A 20,154-nucleotide genomic window follows, 5' to 3' on the forward strand; every position below is an offset into this window, starting at 1 on the left:
TCAGCTGATTTTGTGGATTAATTCGTTTATTGTTCACATCACGCCGGCCAAACGGCTGCAGGCTTTTGTAGCTGCTGCACCAGGGAGAGGTGTGTGAGCCTTTTTGGGTTTCAGAAAGTTCCCGTTCACCCCGAGATCGGCCAAGACAAGTATGCGACCATTGGACTTACGAGAAAGTGTGTAAACATCGTGTTTTGTATTATTTCAAATACTGGGATCATGGCACACATTTTATTACAGAGTTAGCTTGCATTTTGTGGCTGATGTCCACCGAGAATGCCATTCGGCCGCACACCCCCTTCGGTCCTTCGCGTGCCTGCTGTGAGTGCGCTATACTTTGCTTGTTGCCCTCTTTGTGTGCCCGGTGTTCTGTCAAAATTTTAACTCCATCAGGAATTGCAACTTTGCGTTGAAAATGGCCGACAATATAGTGATTACAAAGTAAACACTACAAACTGTCTTTAAATAAAGGACCATTTACTTACGTTTGATCATGGACGGACACGTAGAAAAGTTCTCCTTAGATACATCCTGCCATGTTAGCTGCACAACAACTGGATGCCACTCTCACTGTTTACGTCTTCGCCATGTAGTAAAGCATCATTTCACGCCATATTCGTGTTGACCATGTGGCAGCTACGTGATCCTCCGACGTCAGCCGGTTTGTCCAGCTGCCTACCAAGTTCTCCTGCCTGCAGCAGGGGAATGAGTCCGACGAGCTGTAACTTGCTCGCCGCCGGGCGGGTTGCCAATCGCCAAAGACAATTGACAACCCCTCCACCGTGTGACATGATCCTGGGCAGTTTTTTGTGTGATTTTTCGCTTCAAAAGCCGAGAAAAACATTTTGAAACATCATTAACCCTAACCCCATTCATCGGAACACCAACACAAGAAGCTTAAACGGAACCTCGGACTTAGACTTGTACACGCTATTAAGCCAAAATTGTTGTATTTTACTAAAATACAGTATGTTAACACATAAAACACATAAAATATTGCCATTGATTTAAAAATCTATAATATTTAGTAAATGTTTTGTGCTATGGAGGGCGCCAGTTTTAAAGCGCGCAATTTTACAAATTGTATGAAAACGAAAACATGAGAGGAATTTCAATATCAAATTATTTTAACTCATAATAATGTTTATCTTGTAAGAACTACAAGTCTTTCTATCCTTGGATCATTCTGTTGCAATTCCAGTTTTAACACTAGATGGAGTCTAATAAACAGTTCCTCTCCATTAGTTCAGGAGTCAAACCTAACAACATTTTGAAATCAATGTAGGAAACGGTGTAGAATTTCCAATTTAAAAAAAATAATAATAATAACATACATTTATAAAATAAAAATAATAATCCAATTTGCTAAATTGAGTTATCTTTGTTGTGATTTTCTTGACTTTTGCTGTTGCTGGACATTTTTTGTTTGTTCTGCAAATTTTATTTCAGTAGTGTAAATAAATATTTGTTGCAATTTTCTTAAACCTTGGGATTATTTGGTTGCTTTGTCCCTCAACTCATGCACTGCCATTGACAGTTATAGTCATTATAGTAATCAAATCCATTTTAACTGGGAATATTGTTTGATCATTTTTCGCTGCCATTGATGATAATAGAGGTCCAATCTAATGACTGGGAGCTTGTCGAACGATCTGGATGAGTTGATACTTGAAAAAAAAATTCCCCCCCTCCAACAAATGAAAGTGGAATGATTTCAAGTTGGCCATTGCATCATTTGATGTTTCTAAAAGCGGCCCTCAAAAAAAAAAAAAAAAAGTATAGATACCCCTGGATTGAGCCTTATATAGTGTATTCACCCAGTGGCGGCCTTTGGCATAGGCGATCTAGTCGGTTTCCTAAGCCACCATCTGGTGGAGGGGGCGCCAAATTGCTTTGGGTGGGTGGGGGCTATGGCACTCTTGCTACGCCTCCAAAACATTTTTTAAAACATCAAATACATTTTATAATTCTGTATGAAAAAAATATACCGTATTGGCCCGAATATATGACGACCCTGATTATAAGACGACCCCCTCTTTTTCAAGACTCAAGTTTAAAAAAAAGACTTTTTGAACATCAAATTATTTTTTTATACAGAAAATAACTACAGTACATCCGAAAGATATGACTATAACAATATATTTGAGAGAAAAAGCATGTTATTTTGCCTCATTCAAATCTTAATATCTGAACATTTAAATGTGTAAACTAAAGTGCAATCACATTCGTAAATGAATGGCTTCTGGTTTTTTAAATGTAAATAAACCAATCTATTTTGATAAAACAACAAAATTGCAATAACTGCATTAACCATCAAAGTGAAGTCTAATTGTAACTGTAGACTTGAAACAAATCTGAATAAGGAATAACATTGCAATAAAATAATGCAAACTGGTTAAACTTGAGAGTAGCTGAGATCTGTCATGACAGAACATCTCTTCAATGATATCTGGCGCCATCTAGCGTCGTGAATGGGTATAATGTCCAGACCACGAATATAAGACGAACCCCTCTTTTTCAGTCTTATTTCAATGCAAAAAGCACTGTCTTATATTCAGGCCAACACGGTATTAATTATTTTCGAAATTACTTCTGGTCTGAATGTGTGATCATGAGTTACATCATGACCTGGTGCCCTGAACCTCTTGCTGCTCTTGTTTTGTTCCTCTTGTGTTCTTGTTGACAGTGAAAGGCGCGAGTAGGGGTTGCGTATGATCTCACTATGTTACCGGCTAGCGCTATTTATAAATAATATCTCACTAGTGTTGCTGTCAATATTAGATTTAAAGATGTTATGAAATGATGACCATGTCAAAAAATGAAAATGACTGCTCTAATGTAGAAAACTAGTTTGGCAATCAAATCTAGCTATTTTTTTTCCCATTTCATAGTTACTCACTCAGATCAATGCATCAAGAAACGCCTACTGTTTTTCAGCAATTCTAGTTGTGACATCCCAACCAGAATTGTGACACATACAGTACTTGCTATGGTCCAAAGCATATGCCTTGGTCAAAGCATGTCTAACATTTGCTTCAAAGTTGACTGCTGGACTAACATAATTTTGGTGCCACATATAAAAGTTCCACTGACATGTCAGTTGCATTTTATTCATAAATACGATAGTATAAGAGCTTTGTCAACCATGTCAATGTCAATCAATATGACCCTAGCACTGCATTTAAAGGGAAAGAGAGTGACTGATTTGATTGGTGGCGAGTAGAGTTGGTCGTGGTTAAAAGCGCAAACTGAAAAGAATAAAAATTGTGTTTGTAAAGGCATCACATTATCCACTGGCAAATAAGGACAAGTGTTGCATAAAATGGATGAATCCTTTCCAAACTTTGTGATCCATTTTCCTCTGTCCAAAGTAACACTTCACATCACGTATGAGTGCAAAGATGCTGGTCTTGGTGTGTCTATCTCACTGAGATGAATAATAGCTGTAGGGCTGATTGCGCCATATGTTCAGTAGCGTTCTTTAATAGCTGACCCACATCTTGAACTGGTCGCAGGCCCGAGACACATTAAGCACACATTCTGACCACCTCAGTCATGCCACTGCTGAATAATCCACAAAGCAAAAGCCTTAATGAGATGCAGTCTAGACATTCTTTGAGAAGATGGTCCTTACTATGCGGAAAAAGCTACCACCCACAATGAATTCCCTTCCCACCCTACAATTAGTATGGGCACCATCTCTTCAGCAGAGCACCCATCCCCTCCCACCTAGGCAACAGTAGAACATGTGCAGTTATTTCCTAGCTGTTTAAATTACAACTGATCATGAGACTGTTTGCTAATAGTGAGCTCATTCATTAAGAATATTTTACCCATGCTTCACATGCACTTACAATGTATAATTTAGTACATACTTACATATTGTAGGGGGCAGGATGGTTCCAAATGATTTGACTTTATGTCAAAATATAGGTAGTGGTTCTTAAAGTGTGGTACGGGTTTCATTAGTGGTAACGCATAATCGCAGTCTTGGAACACGAATTAATTGCTTATAACCAGGGGTGAAAGTGGGCCAGAACGGTCAGGAACGCAGTTCCGGTCTAAGATTCAGGGCCAGATTGCAGTTCCGTTATAAGATTCTGGAATGCGGTTCTGGTACAAGGTGCTTGGATTCCGAAAATATGACGGCAACTGTCAAAACGCTATGTAAAAAAACAAAACAAAAAAACACTAAGCTGCCACACATGCATTTCTTCTCCAAGGAGAATACAATCTACCAACATCAGATTGACATGCACAAGGGTTAACAACAAGCATCATGAAGTGCTTGTGTAGCGTAATCCGTTTCCACCGGTATTTATTATTTATTTTATTCCACAGACGGCATGGAGGTTTCCCCAGCTGCTGCAGTTATCTGACAGTCTGACAGAGAGTCTGACAATGATGAGTCACGTCAATGTGCGAATGCACACAGCAAAGCAAAACGTCTGGACTCATTTATCCGTTCAGTTGGCTGACATACTGACATGTGATCAGCTGAGAGTTAGCTCTGATTGGTTCAAATGTGCATGTTTTCTGGAACAGGGGGAAAAAAAAAAAAAAAAGGTTGTTGAATTGATGTGACGGCAATTCAACATAAAATGGATCAAATCTTTAACAGCAACGAAAGAGTTGAGGAGGCTCATTTATCATATTTAGTTTTATTTGCTCTGATGGGGAGGTTCAGAACATCTTAGCTGTCAACGTGCACTTTGGACTTATATGTGTTCATTTATATTGGGCTACTTATTCATTTCCTTATGATTTAAAAAAAAGTCCATGTTTGCGCGATCTTCAAAATATATTCCATTTCACTCTACATAATATAAGTCATTTCTACTTATTTTTCTGAATGTATGTTACTTATATCTTTACTATTTAAAAAAAAAAAAAAAAAAGTAAATGTTTACATTAACTTCAATTTTAATAAAGATCCTATGTTCATAAGTAGTTAAAATTGAGATTCGGCATTTAGGGAAAATTAAAAAAATAGGAGATGGAGGTTGGGTATGTATTGCTGTTTTTGTTAACTTTTATTTTGCAAATGATTTTAAAAAATACAATTTTGAATGAAAATCAGTTTTTGTATGTGTTATAGAAGTAACTGTGCTAAAACAGTTTTCTTTGCATTTCAGTAGTTTAAGGTTTGAAAAAAAAAAAAAAATCAAAAATGAAAGAAAAAAAATAAATAAATAAACTTTCTGGCTCTGTGGCGACCTTCACGTTGTTGAGTTCCGGCAAGAAATTCTAGCCACTTTCACCCCTGCTTATAACTGATTACGCCTCAACAAGAGTAATCTAGTAACTTTACTGATGACTTTATTATCAAAGTAACTAAGTTACTGTAAAAGTAATTTATCAGTTATTTTTTATGATTTTTTCTCCCTTTGCTGCCTCAACATAAGAATGACAACAGAAAAATGTCATCGCATGTAATTGAATCTTTCACATAAGGCTTAATCTTTGAGTTAGCGGGGGTTTAAGTAGTCGATGGAGTTTATTTCAACCACTATTGACGCACGCTAGCTTAGCCACTCCAGAGCCGTCAAAAACGAACAAATATTTGACAAACCGCACCTAATTTGTTTAAATCAACTCCAACGACTAATTGAACCCCTGCTAACTTGAAGAATTATCTAAATGTAAAGAATTCTGAACTTCTCCTTTAAAATAAAGACCTAGCCATTATAATGTTGTCTGTAAAAGTTAAAAGCAATAAAACAAACTACAAACATGAACGAAATGAACAACAATCCTTGAAAGTATTTCATAATGGGTTCAAATTATTTATGGAACAAATCATGTGTCTAGCACCTTAGAGACAATCCTTTGCTTTGCTTAGCCAAAACTACAGCTGAGGAGAAAATATATTTAGAATTTCTTTAAACGTAAGCTTTCAAAAGCTTCAACAACAACTGAGCTCTAACCGAGGATTGAACACAAACAGTATCAAGATGTACATACTGTATGTACACAGTATAGGCCAAAAGTTTGAACACACCTCATTCAATGCAATACAATTGATGGTCCCAACCCAATTGAAAAGGCAACAAATAGCACTTATCAACCCTGATAAGGCATACCTGTGAAGTGAAAACCTTTTCAGGTGTCTGCATCTTGAAGCTCGTTGAGAGAGTGTCAAAAGTGTGCAAAAAAGTAATACAAGCAAAGGGTGGATACTTTGATGAAAGTAGAAAATTAAACCTGTTTTCAGTTATTATTATTATTATTTTTTCCCATGTACATAATTCCACATGTTCATTTATAGCTTTGATATCTTCAGTGGGAATTTACAATGTAAATAGTAGCGAAAATATAGAAAACGCACAAATGATGAAGTAGGCCAAACATTAACATTAATGTCAAAAGTCAAACTCCGCCTATGGTTACAAACTGTAACTACAAAATGTACATAAATGCTGGTTACAAACTGTAGAAGTGCTGGCTGTCTCGTTACCTGTAGGCTTTGTTTCAAGTGTTGTCGCGTTGTGCTGTAATTCCAAGTGAGTCCTTGAATTGAATGTGGAGTTTTTAGAGGTCGACAGTCTCTTTGAGCCAGCGCAAAGTTTGCAACTTACGGAGATATTTTTGTCATCTTTACTGGACAAAAAAGTGAAGTAATGTAGAATGAATAATGAAGTGATGCTCTCTAGCGAACCGCAGACGGGCCTGGATGTGTACTGGCTTCAGCAGGGGGACACGTCTGGCAGTGCAGTCCCTGGTGGCGCATTGTGTTACTGATAGTAGCCATTGTTACTGTGGTCCCAGCTCTCTGTAGGTCATTCACTAGGTCCCCCTGTGTGGTTCTGGGATTTTTGCTCACCGTTTTTGTTATCATTTTGACGCCATGGGGTGAGATCTTGCATGTAGCCCCTGATCGAGGGAGATTATCAGTGGTCTTGTGTGTCTTCCATTTTCTAATAATTGCTCCCACAGTTGATTTCTTTACACCAAGCATTTTACCTATTGCAGATTTTGTCTTCCCAGCCTGGCGCAGGTCTACAATTTTGTCTCTGGTGTCCTTTGACAGCTCTTTGGTCTTGGCCATAGTGGAGTTTGGAGTGTGACAGACTGAGGCTGTGGACAGGTGTCTTTTATACCGATAATGAGTTAAAACAGGTGCTATTAATACAGGTAACGAGTGGAGCCTCGTTAGACCTTGTTAGAAGAAGTTAGACCTCTTTGACAGCCAGAAATCTTGCTTGTTTGTAGGTGACCAAATACTTATTTTTCACTATAATTCACAAATAAATTCTTTAAAAATATCAAACAATGTGATTTTCTGTTTTTTTTTTTTCCCCTCTCATGGTAGAGGTTTACCCATGTTGACAATTACAGGCCTCTCTAATCTTTTCAAGTAGGAGAACTTGCACAATTGGTGGTTGACTAAATACTTATTTGCCCCACTGTATAGTGTATTCACCCAGTGGCGGCCTTTGGCATAGGCGAGCTAGTTGGTTTCCTAAGCCACCATCTAGTGGAGGGGGCGCCAAATTGCATAATTCAACAAGTTGTTTGTTACATTCCACTGCAACCTCTCTGGTTTGTTGTCGTTTTTTTTGTTTGTTTGTCTTTTTTTTCTTCCAGAAAACGTGCATTTTAACCAATCAGAACTAACTATCCATGCTGATCCCATGTCAGTCTGTTAGCCAATTCAACTGATAACTGAGTCCAGGGCGGTTTGCTGCATGCATGCACACATCGTCACGGCTCATCAGACTCCGATACACTGAGACGAGCCACTCGGCAGAACTCCATGGACTACATAAATAATAAATATCGGTTGAAACGGATTACGCGAAACAAGCACTTTATTAGGCTTGTTGTTAACATTTGTGTATGTACGTACAGTAAATCTGATGGTAGTCGATTTATTTCTTCTTGGGAATGTGTGTGTGTCAGCCTGGCAGTTTTTTTAACATGGGGTTTTACAATCATATTTTCAGGATCAAAGCACCGCTCTGCCCTGTTCAGGCCCCAAATCTTTTAACGGAAAGGCGTACCGGACCGTACCAGCCCACTTTCACCCTGTTTAACACTGTATTTTTATTTACTCTCTTGCTCAAAATTTCTTCAACATAAGGGCTGAGGGTCGCAACCCTAGAATATACTAGACCAAATATAGAATGGCTGAGAAGTAAAAAAAAAAAAAATGCTATACATGGTTGTGCCTTGTGACAGTGCGAACAGCACGACACATCTTTGTGTGAATTTGCAGCCTTGCTATAGACCCCACTCACCAACGTCACACAATGACGTGTCGCTGTATCCGGCCACCATATTGTCCGTCATTGTTTATCCGTATTCTCAATGGTTTCAATTTGTCGTGCAATTTATAGTGAAATTCATGGAAGCCCTGGTGCTTTCAGATGCTGTAAACTCATTGGATGCGTTGCATAAAAGGCGTTATGTGGAAAAGCTTCAGTCTATCCATTCGCCAGATCCATATTTGATGCCTAAATCGATATTTTTCGACCCGCTGTCTTCGCCGTCTCTGCCTGACATCTGTTACCCTGATATCCACAACCACAGAAACTCAGCCTATTCTCACGAAACTTTGAAAAACTTTAAGAGCAGCACTCTAAGTAACATTACCCCGTGTGACCCTATACTTCCAATTTTCTAAAATGGCGACAATCAATAAAAAAAAAAAAAGTTGACTGCGATGGCCGACGCTTCAAAGATAGGTGGATATTGGACTATTTCTTCAATAAAATACGCAACAACTGTGTCTGCCTCATTTGCAAAGAGACAGTCGCTGTTTTCAAAGAGTTCGATGTGATGCGATATTACCAAACAAGACACGCTGACATGTACGACAACATTACAGGGAAGATACGCAGCGACAAATCAAAGCAACTTGAAGCTAGTTTAATTTCACAGCAGCAGTATTTCGCAAGATTATCGCAAGATAATTATGAATTAAAAAAAAATAATAATAAAGCAAATGTGACACACAGAAGGGCTTTCTAAAATTTGTTTAAATATATTGCTGTACGTAAATCAGCCAAGGTAGGCCCACGCATTTTTACCACAACAAATCTGGCCCCCTTTGCAAAAAGTTTGGACACCCCTGTTTAACTGATGAGCCGTAGACGAGGCCAGCTTCTTTCACTTGGTACTAGCTAAATATTATTGAAAAAAATAATGATGGCGTAAGAAATAAACATCTTGAATTTGAAACTGTATGTTGTCGGCGATAAGCCTCGCAATGATCTTAATTGTGGTTGTCAGCCCAAAACCCTCTAAATATATATTAAATGCATCTTACCAGATATGAAATGACTACTACATAATCTGTGGTGATCGTTTGGTGTCCAGTTTTCTCGTCGAATTGCAGCAGTCCATCTCACTCTCCTCTCCGGGTCTCTCGGAATACGGTAGAACTTCAAGTCTCTCCGTCTATCTTCTCTGTTACTGCAACCAACCGCCACACACGCCTTCACCATTTTGATTATTAATGTTAACGAGCAGAAAAACACGCCATAATAGGAGGAATTTACGTAGCGGTAATGCGTAAACACGACGAGCTGACGGACAATATAGCGCGGAGGCGTGGTTGTGACCTCATGTGAGTGGGGTCTGTACCTCAACTTACTGCAGTTCATAATTGCACACAAATGCTAGCTTTTTTGTTATGGTCATTAATTCCCTACACACGGTATAGTAGTGTCAGTGAAAAGAATAAACTATACCTAGCTGATGTGGAAGAAGTTAAAACCTAATGAAGTTGGACGGCAGAATATTTTAAAATAGCCTTGTTTGAACACGATAAAGATGCAAGTTGTGGGGAGTTATATTTGTGTTATACTTCTTGTCCTTCCTTAACTAAAGTCTGAATTTATTTCATGTCTTCATTTCCTCCTGTGAGAGAGATGACTAAATTTACCCATTGCAGTCATATCATTTACAATTTGATTGAACCTCTGCAACTTTTAACCACAGCGCTTCGCTCACTGCTGATTTAAAAAAATTCGCTTTCAGCTTTTCAGAAAATATCCCTTCTGTTACACTGTAAAATCTAACATAAACATTATGTTAATATAGCTTTAACTTGTTACACAGTTATAGACCCCAACGTCACACCTTAAAAAAAGTATTGATAAATGTTATTGTTGCATCCAAAAGTTAGCATGCAACAGCGGATAAGAGTGACAGCCACTGTCACAGTCGTGTCAGACGGAACAAGGAGGCTGGCAAATGGCAGCGGCGAGGTCAGCCTAATAAGCCACTCATGCATTGCGTGTCACTCACTCACAGCATAGGTCTTGACATACAGGACGCCTGTCATGAGTACACACTGACACGAAGTTGCACAGCCACACATAACCACAGGCCGTATGACCTTAACGTCTTTGTGGATCGCACGCTCTGTGGGCATTCTTTAGAGCTCCTTTGTGAGAGCACTCATTTACTGACGTGGTTTTGAGACCACTGACCCCCTTACCAAGTGAAAGTAACTACCACGGTCTTGGCCATACCTCTTTTTTAAAATTTTGTTTATTTTAAATTTAAATTTTCATTGATGTTTACCATAATTTACAGACAATGAGGAGCACCTGACAATAAGCTGCCACCCACTAAATTTGAAACGAAAACAGCATTTGTTAATAAATAAGCCGCATTGGACTATAAACTGCAGCTGTCCTCACTCTGCTATAGAATATTTATAATCAAAAATATTAACTGGTAACACTTAATTTGACAGTCTTTATTTGTCATAAGACCAAATGAAACATCATGAAGCTTAAATCCAATTAGCTGCAAGGCTTCATTGCTCCAAGAAGCTTAATTTGGCCATCACTGCTCCCTTGAGGGAGACAGTCAACCTCTGCTGCCACCTGCTGTAAGCACTGTTGTTGTCCAACATGCCTCCGAGCATGCGTTGCAGCACTATAGATGTAAATAACAATCAAAATGTAGGTTCTGTGGTAATTATTTATTCAATTACTGTTCCAGTTATTTCATTAATTGCTAGTTATGGTAATTGGTAACACTTTATCTGAAAGAGGTGCCATAGGACTGACATAAGACCACCATAATTATGACATGACACTGCCATGAGTATTAATGAATCCTTATGAGAGATGTCATTTTGTGTCATCCGGCAAATTATATCTCACTTTTGAACAGATGTAAAAGATCTCAGCTGGACATAAATTGAGTTAGTGACATAATTTGCGGGATGACACTTAATAATATCTGTCATAAGCATTCGTTGATGCCCACGGTGGTGTCATGGGTCACTATCATAGTCTTATGGCAGTCCTATGACGCTGCTGTCAAATAAAGTGTTACCTATTAACCCAAATAAATCAACAAATAAGCCGCACTAGACTATAAGTTGCAAGATTCAAAATGAGGGGAAAAAGTAGCGGCTTATAGTCCGAAAATTACGGTACATGTAAAGTGAAAATGTAAATTTGAACAACCGCCACTGAAAAGATTGCTGTTGATTGTTGTACTCTAGATTCAAGCTTTAGATTAATTTATATTAGGTTGAAAAAGATCCAATTCAATGTTACCTGACCCTGTGTGAAAAAGTAAATGCCCCCATAACCTAATAACTGGTTGGGCCCCCCCTTAAGTGTTTTATTTCCAACTGCCAATTAGCCAATCACATCTCTATGGATATATTTTGGCCCACTCTCCTTACGTAATTGTATGAATTAAGAAACACTGGAGGGTTTTTGAACACGAATGTCACTTTTAAGGTCACGTTACAGCATTTCAATCAGATTCAAAAAGTCCAGAATTTTAGAAGGACACTGTGAAAGCCGATTTTTGTTTGCTTGTTTCTTTAAGTCAGTCAGAAGTTGACTTCTTGGTGTGTTATGGATTGTTTTCCTGCTGCAGAACCATGCTCTTGGGGTGACTGTTTTAGATCAGCCAGTCCAGGGATGGTTCACCAGTGTTCCATGTTTTCTCCATTTGAGGATAATGTCCTAAAACTTTAGAAATGGGTTTGTTACTCTTCATAGAGTCAAATGTGTTATTCTTCAGCTATGACCGAATTTCCTTGGATGGTGGCTTTTTGCGATCGTTTGCCCGACTTCATTTTGTATAACGGTAAGTGGTTTCTTTAATGAATAGGCCTGTAAATAACCAAGCTTGGATGTTGTCAGTGAAATGAAAACAGTTTCGATTTTTTTTTTTTTTTTTTCACATAGGACCATATAGCTTTGAATTATGAATATAGTCAATCATAAAACTGGCATTTATGTTTAAGTGGGTGATTTTTTAAAATCTTTTTTATTTTTTATCACTTGCTGGATGAGCTCAAAGATGAAAGTGATACTATTGAGTAGTGGAAAATACTTATTTACTCTATTGTACATTAGAGGTGCGCCATCTAAGGCACCCCACGATTCAATTCGATTACGATTCAGGGTACTACGATTCGATCATTGAACGATGATCGCAGGATTGACAATGATCACAATTATGAATGCATCATACATTATTAATTAATAAAGTAACCAAACAAATGTATGTCCATTATTTACTTAGCGTATCCTAATGATTCAACAGGAACGATGGAAACATGCCCATAGAATAAAAGGCTGCCCTTAAGCTGCTTTTTTTGTTTTTTTACAAGAAAGTGCAAAAATATTAACCATTTCAAAGGCAGTACTTATTTCTCAACATGCCTATACAACACAAAGCTGACATTAAGCTTCTCTTTTTCACAAGAAGGTGTAAAAACAGCTGTTTCAAAGGCAGTACGTATTTCTCTCAATAATACAATAAAATTTACAATGGTGGAATGAATTCAACATTTTCTGGTAGCAAACAAAGTGCGCTAAGAAATAAGACTACAGTTAACCAATATAATTTGTTTTCATAGATTTCTATACTATTCCGTATGTTTGTAGTGTTAACACTGTACTTCTTCCTGGTTTTACACATTCTGCATCTGGAGTAACTTTTGTACACCACCAAACAATGCACAAATGGACATGGAAATACAGGTTAGCAAATTTGCTAATCAGAATAGCGCTCAACACTAACTAGCTAACATCTAAAAAAAAAAAAAAAAAACAATAAAGGCTAAACAGTAAATGAGGGGTAGTGTACTCACCTCTTATAGACACACACGGGACTTGGCAACACACTAGGGACATTTTCCAATTAACACGACTTGAACCTACTGCTGGACAACTGAAAGGCAAGGAGCAACGAGCTATCTCTCTTCTGCTCTCGTTCTAAAATATAACTTGCAGACATAAGAGTACCCACAGCACGACCTGGTTCTTGCGTGTCTCATAAACAAATTTATTTTCGAGTCTTTTGAACAGGAGTAAATCTCTAGTTCAGTAACTTCCGCTGCAGCTATCCTAACCTTCAGGTGTATGGGCGGCAGACGTGTCTTGAGTTTCGTTCCGCTAGCAGCATGTGTCATTTAGTTATTAGGGAAAATGAATGTTTTTTTAACATCTATGAATCATAATCGAATTGTCACGTGTCGAATCTCGATTAATCTAATAATCGATGTACAGTGGTACCTCTACATATGAAGTTATTTCGTTCCAGGACCTTGTTTGTAAGTCGAAATGGTCGTATGTCGAGCAGGATTTCCCCATAAAAATACATTATAATTCCATTATTTCATTCCACAGCCCAAAAACCTCCACTAATCCTTAATAAATACTGCTGGCACTATTACAAATGGCAATTACACATGGCAAAACAAATAAATTATAAAAAATTGGAATAATAATATAATAATAATAATAATAATAATAATAATAATAATTCCTCTAATAATGTAACGAATCGGGTTCTAATGTGGCGGACGTTTTTTGCTGTACTTGAACGCACCGCGTGGCTGACGTGACAGAAAGAGATAGAGCGGTGCGGTGCAGTTGAGAGTTTACTTTCACTATTAATGTTTTCTTGAGAACACCGTCAACTGCGGCGGACAGTAGGCTTTTTGTGTAGGATAAGTTCTGAAATAAATGATAAAAACCTGACGAATCTGGCAATTTTTTTGGCGATGTTACAACTATAATAATTGTCACCTTAACTTATGAAGACTGGCAAACGGTGGTCGAAAGAGGACCACAGAGATGTATTGTTGAGCCACCATTTCACGGATGCGCACCCCACGCTCATATTTTTCTATCATTTGCATCTTAATTTTAATGGTAAGCGTCACCTTTTTCCTTGTTTCACCACCTGTACCAACCTTTTTGAAACCTGTATGATTTCGCTCACAAAACAGTCCACAATCTCTCGTATTTCGAGCATGTCGGCGGATGTAGAAACAAATGGTGAGTCAAATTTTACGTCGGATGTCGTAAAGATTGTGTGTTGAAGCAATCCTAGGTCGATGTATCACTGTATTGGCACACCGCTATTGTACATTGGCATGCACTTTTAACAAAAATGGCATCTTTAATGATGTTGTGTACTACTGTTTAGAAAGCAGTTGACTTCCACATTTACTTTGGATGACGGTGCTGTTATTTGAAGCAAGCAGCAGTTATACATCTGAGTAGTGGAAAATACTTATTCACAGTAGTGTTCATTGGCATGCACTTTTAACAAAAATAACATCATTATTTATTGCAAATGATGTTGTGTACTACTGTTTTGAAAGCAGTGGACTTCAACATTTACTTTGGATGACGGTGCTGTTATTTGAAGCAAGCAGCTACTGCTGACCCTGCTTGACCCTGTCATCTTTGCAGGCTCATTATCAAGCTTATAACACTGGCACTGCTGGCTCTGCATTCTTCCTAGTCGGGTTAGCACGAGACTCCCCTTAAGTCAAAAGCCATTTTGTTAAAATGAGCAACGAGAAAAGATCATATTGCAAATCTGCTCCGTCACGCATTTAGTCTCTCTTGACAGTTATTAGTCGGAGAAGAAGGAAATGTATGGCCCTCAGATTGGTTCCATCTGGTTGAGAAGAAAGGGTGAGTGCAGCCCTCAGAAAAGGTTGCACACTGATGAGGATCCATGGGTGCCCCCCACTCTGCCAGGGGTGGGGTGCTTGTTAATCAAGAAGTGGTATGGCAGCACATTTACTGTATGAATTACTGCAATTTTCACTTTATAAATATTACATATTCTTTACAAAACTGCACTTTTTTTGTTGTGGGAAATTGTGATGTCCTCTACATTACTGTACTTTATAAAAACATTACATAAAACATAACAAAATAACAAAATTTAATAGATTGCGAAGAATTTAAATCATTACATGTTGCAGTAGATTAACCTCTGATCAATGTGAATGTTTGAAGTAATTGGTGACACTTGGCAAGAAAATTTTATACAAAGTGTTCACAGTTTACAACAGTACCTCCTTATGAATATGAACTAGGTTGCTGGTTGTTGTAGGAATATTGTTGCATGTTTTATATTTATGGCCGAGAGGTGTTTTTCATCCATATTTACAGAGATAATGACTTGTATTTTATACAGTAACATTGTGATAAAATTAATTCCTTCACAGTAACTAATGATTTATAATGGAAGTAACTTACCCAACACTGGAAAACTGTTTCACGCAATGAAGGAGGCTTTTTCTGTTAGTTTGCAGACATGCTCATTTGTCAGTTCATTAGGCAAACTCCAAAAAAAATAAATAAATAAATAAACAAGGCAGTATAATACAGCAGTTTCTCATAACAGCAATTTCTACTTGATTAAAATGGTCTTTTTTTTAAACTGTTTTGAGAGGTCATTAATTATTGAAGCGGTCATTTTGGAGCAAACAGATGAATCATAAATGGCATAATGGGTCATTCTAGGAGGTTTTTTTTTTTTTTTTTTTCATTAAATGATTAGAAGGGGAAAATTAGTTTGCTGGTAATTTTGCCAGTACACCTGTGTGTGTATGAGTGCATATATATATATATATATATATATATATATATATATATATATATATATACATATATATATATATATATAGCGCCCCAGTTCCAGAGGGCTTACCACAGGGGTTCAGCACCATGGACAGTGACCACCAAACCTGCCGGCAATTGCTCTTCACCTCTGGAACAAGTTACCTGAAGGTCTGAAGTGTGCTCAAACTCTTAGCTCCTTTAAATCAGGGCTAAAAACACTTCTGTTTATCACAGCATATCCATAGCTGTCTATATAATTTCAAGATATTTGCCTATATTCATGTATAATTTTATTTTCTGTTTCAATTGTCTTTGTTTTAACTTTCTTTTGATTTAATGTGATTGTTATGAATTATTTTATCTCTGCTTATGGATCTTCTTGTTAAGTAAAGCACTTTAAATTGCCTTATGTTGAATTGTGCTATACAAATAAATTTGCGTTGCCTTGCCTTGACCCATCAGGCCACACCTGGTGGCTCGTCACCCCCAACATATAAAAGGGGAAAAGTCGTGAGAGGGGGCAAGTCATGGGAGCTACCCTGAGGAGAGACAAGAGAGGCATTCTACAGCGTGGCCGTGATCCCCGACAACAGATGATTTGGTTTGTTTTGATTGATTATTGTTGCCTCTTGTTTTTTGTGTAAATAAAAGTGGGCCACAAGCCCTCATTGTGTTCGTCGGTTCCACCTGTCTGTCTTCCTTCCGACCTGTTATTTTACAATATATACGTGTATATCATTTTTTTCTAAAATTTCATCGTCTCACCCACCCGGGCGGTATGGTCCGCACATTTTCTCCAACTCTTCCTTCAACCCTTGATATTTCTCCAGCTTTCGTGTTCTTTTTTTCCTGTTGTTGCTATCGCTCAGGATTGCTACATTTATCACTACTGCTGTCTTCTAATGTTTATCCACAACCACTATGTCAGGCTGGTTGGCCATTACCAGTTTGTCCGTCTGGATCTGGAAGTCCCACAGGATCGTGGCTCGGGAGTTCTCGACCACCTTTGGAGGTGTTGCCCACCTTGACTCTGGGGTCTCCAGTCCTTACTCGGAACAGATGTTCCTGTACACTACTATATGCCTGCTACCTGGTTATGTCCTTCCATGTATGCCTTACCTGCCAGCATCTTACACCCTGCTGTGAAGTTCTGAACTGTCTCAGGGGCCTCTTTGCATAGCCTGCACCTGGGCTTCTGTCTGGTGTGATAGACCCCGGCCTCTATTGATCTTGTGTTTTGGGCCTGTTCTTGTGTTGCCATGATCAGTGCCTCTGTGCTGTCTTTCAGTCCAGCCTTTTCCAGCCACTGGTATTTTTTTCCTATGTCAGCTACCCCCTCCCTCAATTGGTTGGTGGTACATACCATGCAGGGGCTTGTCCTTCCATGATAGCTCCTCAGGGTTAATGTCGTGTCGGTCCACCTTTTGCGGCAAAAACGGCCTCAATTCTCCGAGGTATTGATTACTACAACTTTTCAATTTTTTCCATAGGAATTTTAAGCCATTTTTCAGTTAGAACACCTTCCACCTGCTGCAGAGACGATGACGGTGGAAATCGAAGTCTTAATTGAATCTCTAAAACTGACCATAAATGCTCAATAATGTTGAGGTCTTTGAATGTGCTGGCTTTACGAGATGCTCAGCTTTTTAGAATGTTCCTCACGTCATTCTTTAACAATTATGTTCAATGATTATGATGCCAAAATGTTAGGTGTTTCCATTATTTTGTCCAACCTCTGTGTATCACCGTCACTCTCTTCTGCTCTTTGTCCACTACCGCGATGTGCGGTTGGTTTGCCTTTATCTGTTTGTCAGTCTGGAAGCTGAAGTCCACAGAACCTTGGCCTTGTTGTTTCCAGCCACCCTCTGTGGTGTGGCCCATTTTAAGTGAAAATAAGCAAAAACACTCTCTCTCTCGCTCTCTCTCTCTCTCTCACTTTATTTAAATATATATATACTGTATATACTGTATGTTCGATAACTTCATTACTGATAATGTCAGTTGGTTTAGGTATATGAATGATTCAATTGTGTTTGGCCGTAGTTTTATTCCGGTTTTACCCTTAATTTAAGATTTAATGTAGCGTTTCAGCAGTATTTGGAACGGATTAGGGCATTTACATGGAAAACGTGTCTCTACTTAAGGAATTTTCGAGTAACGAGATTGTTTCATATCATGACAAATGAGAATTTTTTTAGCAACATTCATTTTTTCCAAGAAGAACCATAACAAACATCTATTTTCAAAGTTTGCATTATGTCTGGGAACACTTGATGTTCCTGGATTTTTTTTTTAAAAATTAAAAATTGATAGCTTTTTCATAACGTAAATCATCAATAGGTGGTCCATTTAGAGTCAATGTGAGGCCTGATGACAGATGGTCACCCTGCAGCCTGTTCCACAGGTCTATCTTCACCTAAACAAGAATAAAAATGAGATCAAGGAAATGACACACAAGCATCTCTAATTTACATTGTAGTGATATAAAGCATTAGTTTACAGTTAAATTATCTCTATGTAATAATACTTTTTTTTTTGTAGCAATAGTAAGACTTTAAAGAGCATACGACACCAGAAAAAAAGTCTTAAATGGCATTATTATGTGAATTAGAATCATATTTTGAGACGATTCGACCATATACAACAATTTAGCAAAGCGCAGATGACGAGAAATTAGTCTTTTAATCTGCCGGTTAGCCACGCCTACAATTATAGGGCTTTAGCGTCCCCAACAGGTGGATGACGTCAGCGGTAGACTAGGCTCATCGGTTTTACTATTCAGCCCATTGAGGGGTAATTGTTCAGAACGAGGAAAACGAGACGAAGAGAGCTGCAAAATGTCATTGTTTCAGTCTCTTTACTCCCAATATTTTTACAGGATATTCTTTTTATCCAAGTATTTTCCCCAATAGCTATATAAATGGCTTGAGAAGGACCAGTCAGCCCGTCGAGGGGGAACTATTCACAATGAGGAAAACGCGACGAAGAGAGCGGCAAAATGTAATTGTTTCTGTCTCTTTACTTCAATATTTTTACAGGATATTCTTTTTACCCAAGTACTTTCCCCAATTGCTAAATAAATGGCATGGTCATGACAAATAACTTGTGCTAAATGGAATATAAAATAATAAAAATCCATTTATTCAAGACGACATGGCAAAATTACTCCATAATGGTCAAAACAGTCGACTTTACCTTTACTGTCACACCTGCCGAACGATATTTTATGACACCTAAATCGGACATATGTCATTTCCCTTCCCCGGCTTCGGAGAATGTAAACAGACCAGAAGGAGTGACAGCTAGCCGACATGCTAACCCGAACCGAGGGATGTTTCAAAGTCTTCGAAGTGGAAAATCACACATAACTAGCCTGGATTATTTGACATGACGACCCGGTTGTCGAGTTTCTTTGCGGATCGGCAAACCGCCCGGCGGAGAACAATTTACAGTTCGTTCCCTGGAGGAGGGTGGCTGGAATTGTTGTGTAGCTAACGTGCTAACAGCTAACTGCTAATGAGCGTGAGGATAGCTTTTTACATGCCTATCAATGATCAAACGTAAGTAGTCCTTTATTTAAAGGAATTTTATAGTGTTTACTTTGTAATCACTGTATTCGTATTTGACATAATACAAAACAAGATGTTTACTCACTTCCTTGTAAGTCCAATGGTCCCACAGTAAATATCCACGGTGAATGGGAACCTTTTGAAACTTCAAAAAGGCGCATACGCCTCTCCCGCATACAGAATGATTTTTCTGCAGCCGTTTGGCTGGCGTGATGCAAAAAATAAAAGTATTAATCCGCAAAATCAGCTGAATCCTTCGTCCTCATACACAACAGTACACTGTAGCGTGAAGAGGACGTCTTCTACCGTACACGTCACAGCGCCCTCCTCCTCAATGCGAGACCGAAGCCAGAAGTCACTCATTTTCCTGGCGCGGGATTCAAAAAACTAAATAAATATAGCGATCGCTTCCACACACATCCAAGCGGTCCATATCATTCAGGAGCATAAAATACCGCGTGTATTATGAAATAAACATGCTTTTTCGTGTCACAAGCACTTTAATCTTGTAGTCCGTTTTTTGAAATTATAATTTATTTTGCCCTAACATTCCGTCATAGGACGCACATAAAGCAAAAAACTTAAATTTAAAAAATGTCGTTATATGGACTTACGATCTGCCAGCTTGTTGTCTCCTGTCGTCTTCCAAAATTGCACATGCATGGCCGACGTGCTGCCGTGGCATGCAAGCTCGGCATTGCAGAGACTGAACATGACAACGACAC

The sequence above is a fragment of the Corythoichthys intestinalis genome, chromosome 12 (assembly GCF_030265065.1).
Source record: "Corythoichthys intestinalis isolate RoL2023-P3 chromosome 12, ASM3026506v1, whole genome shotgun sequence".
NCBI classification, from domain to species: Eukaryota; Metazoa; Chordata; class Actinopteri; order Syngnathiformes; family Syngnathidae; genus Corythoichthys; species Corythoichthys intestinalis.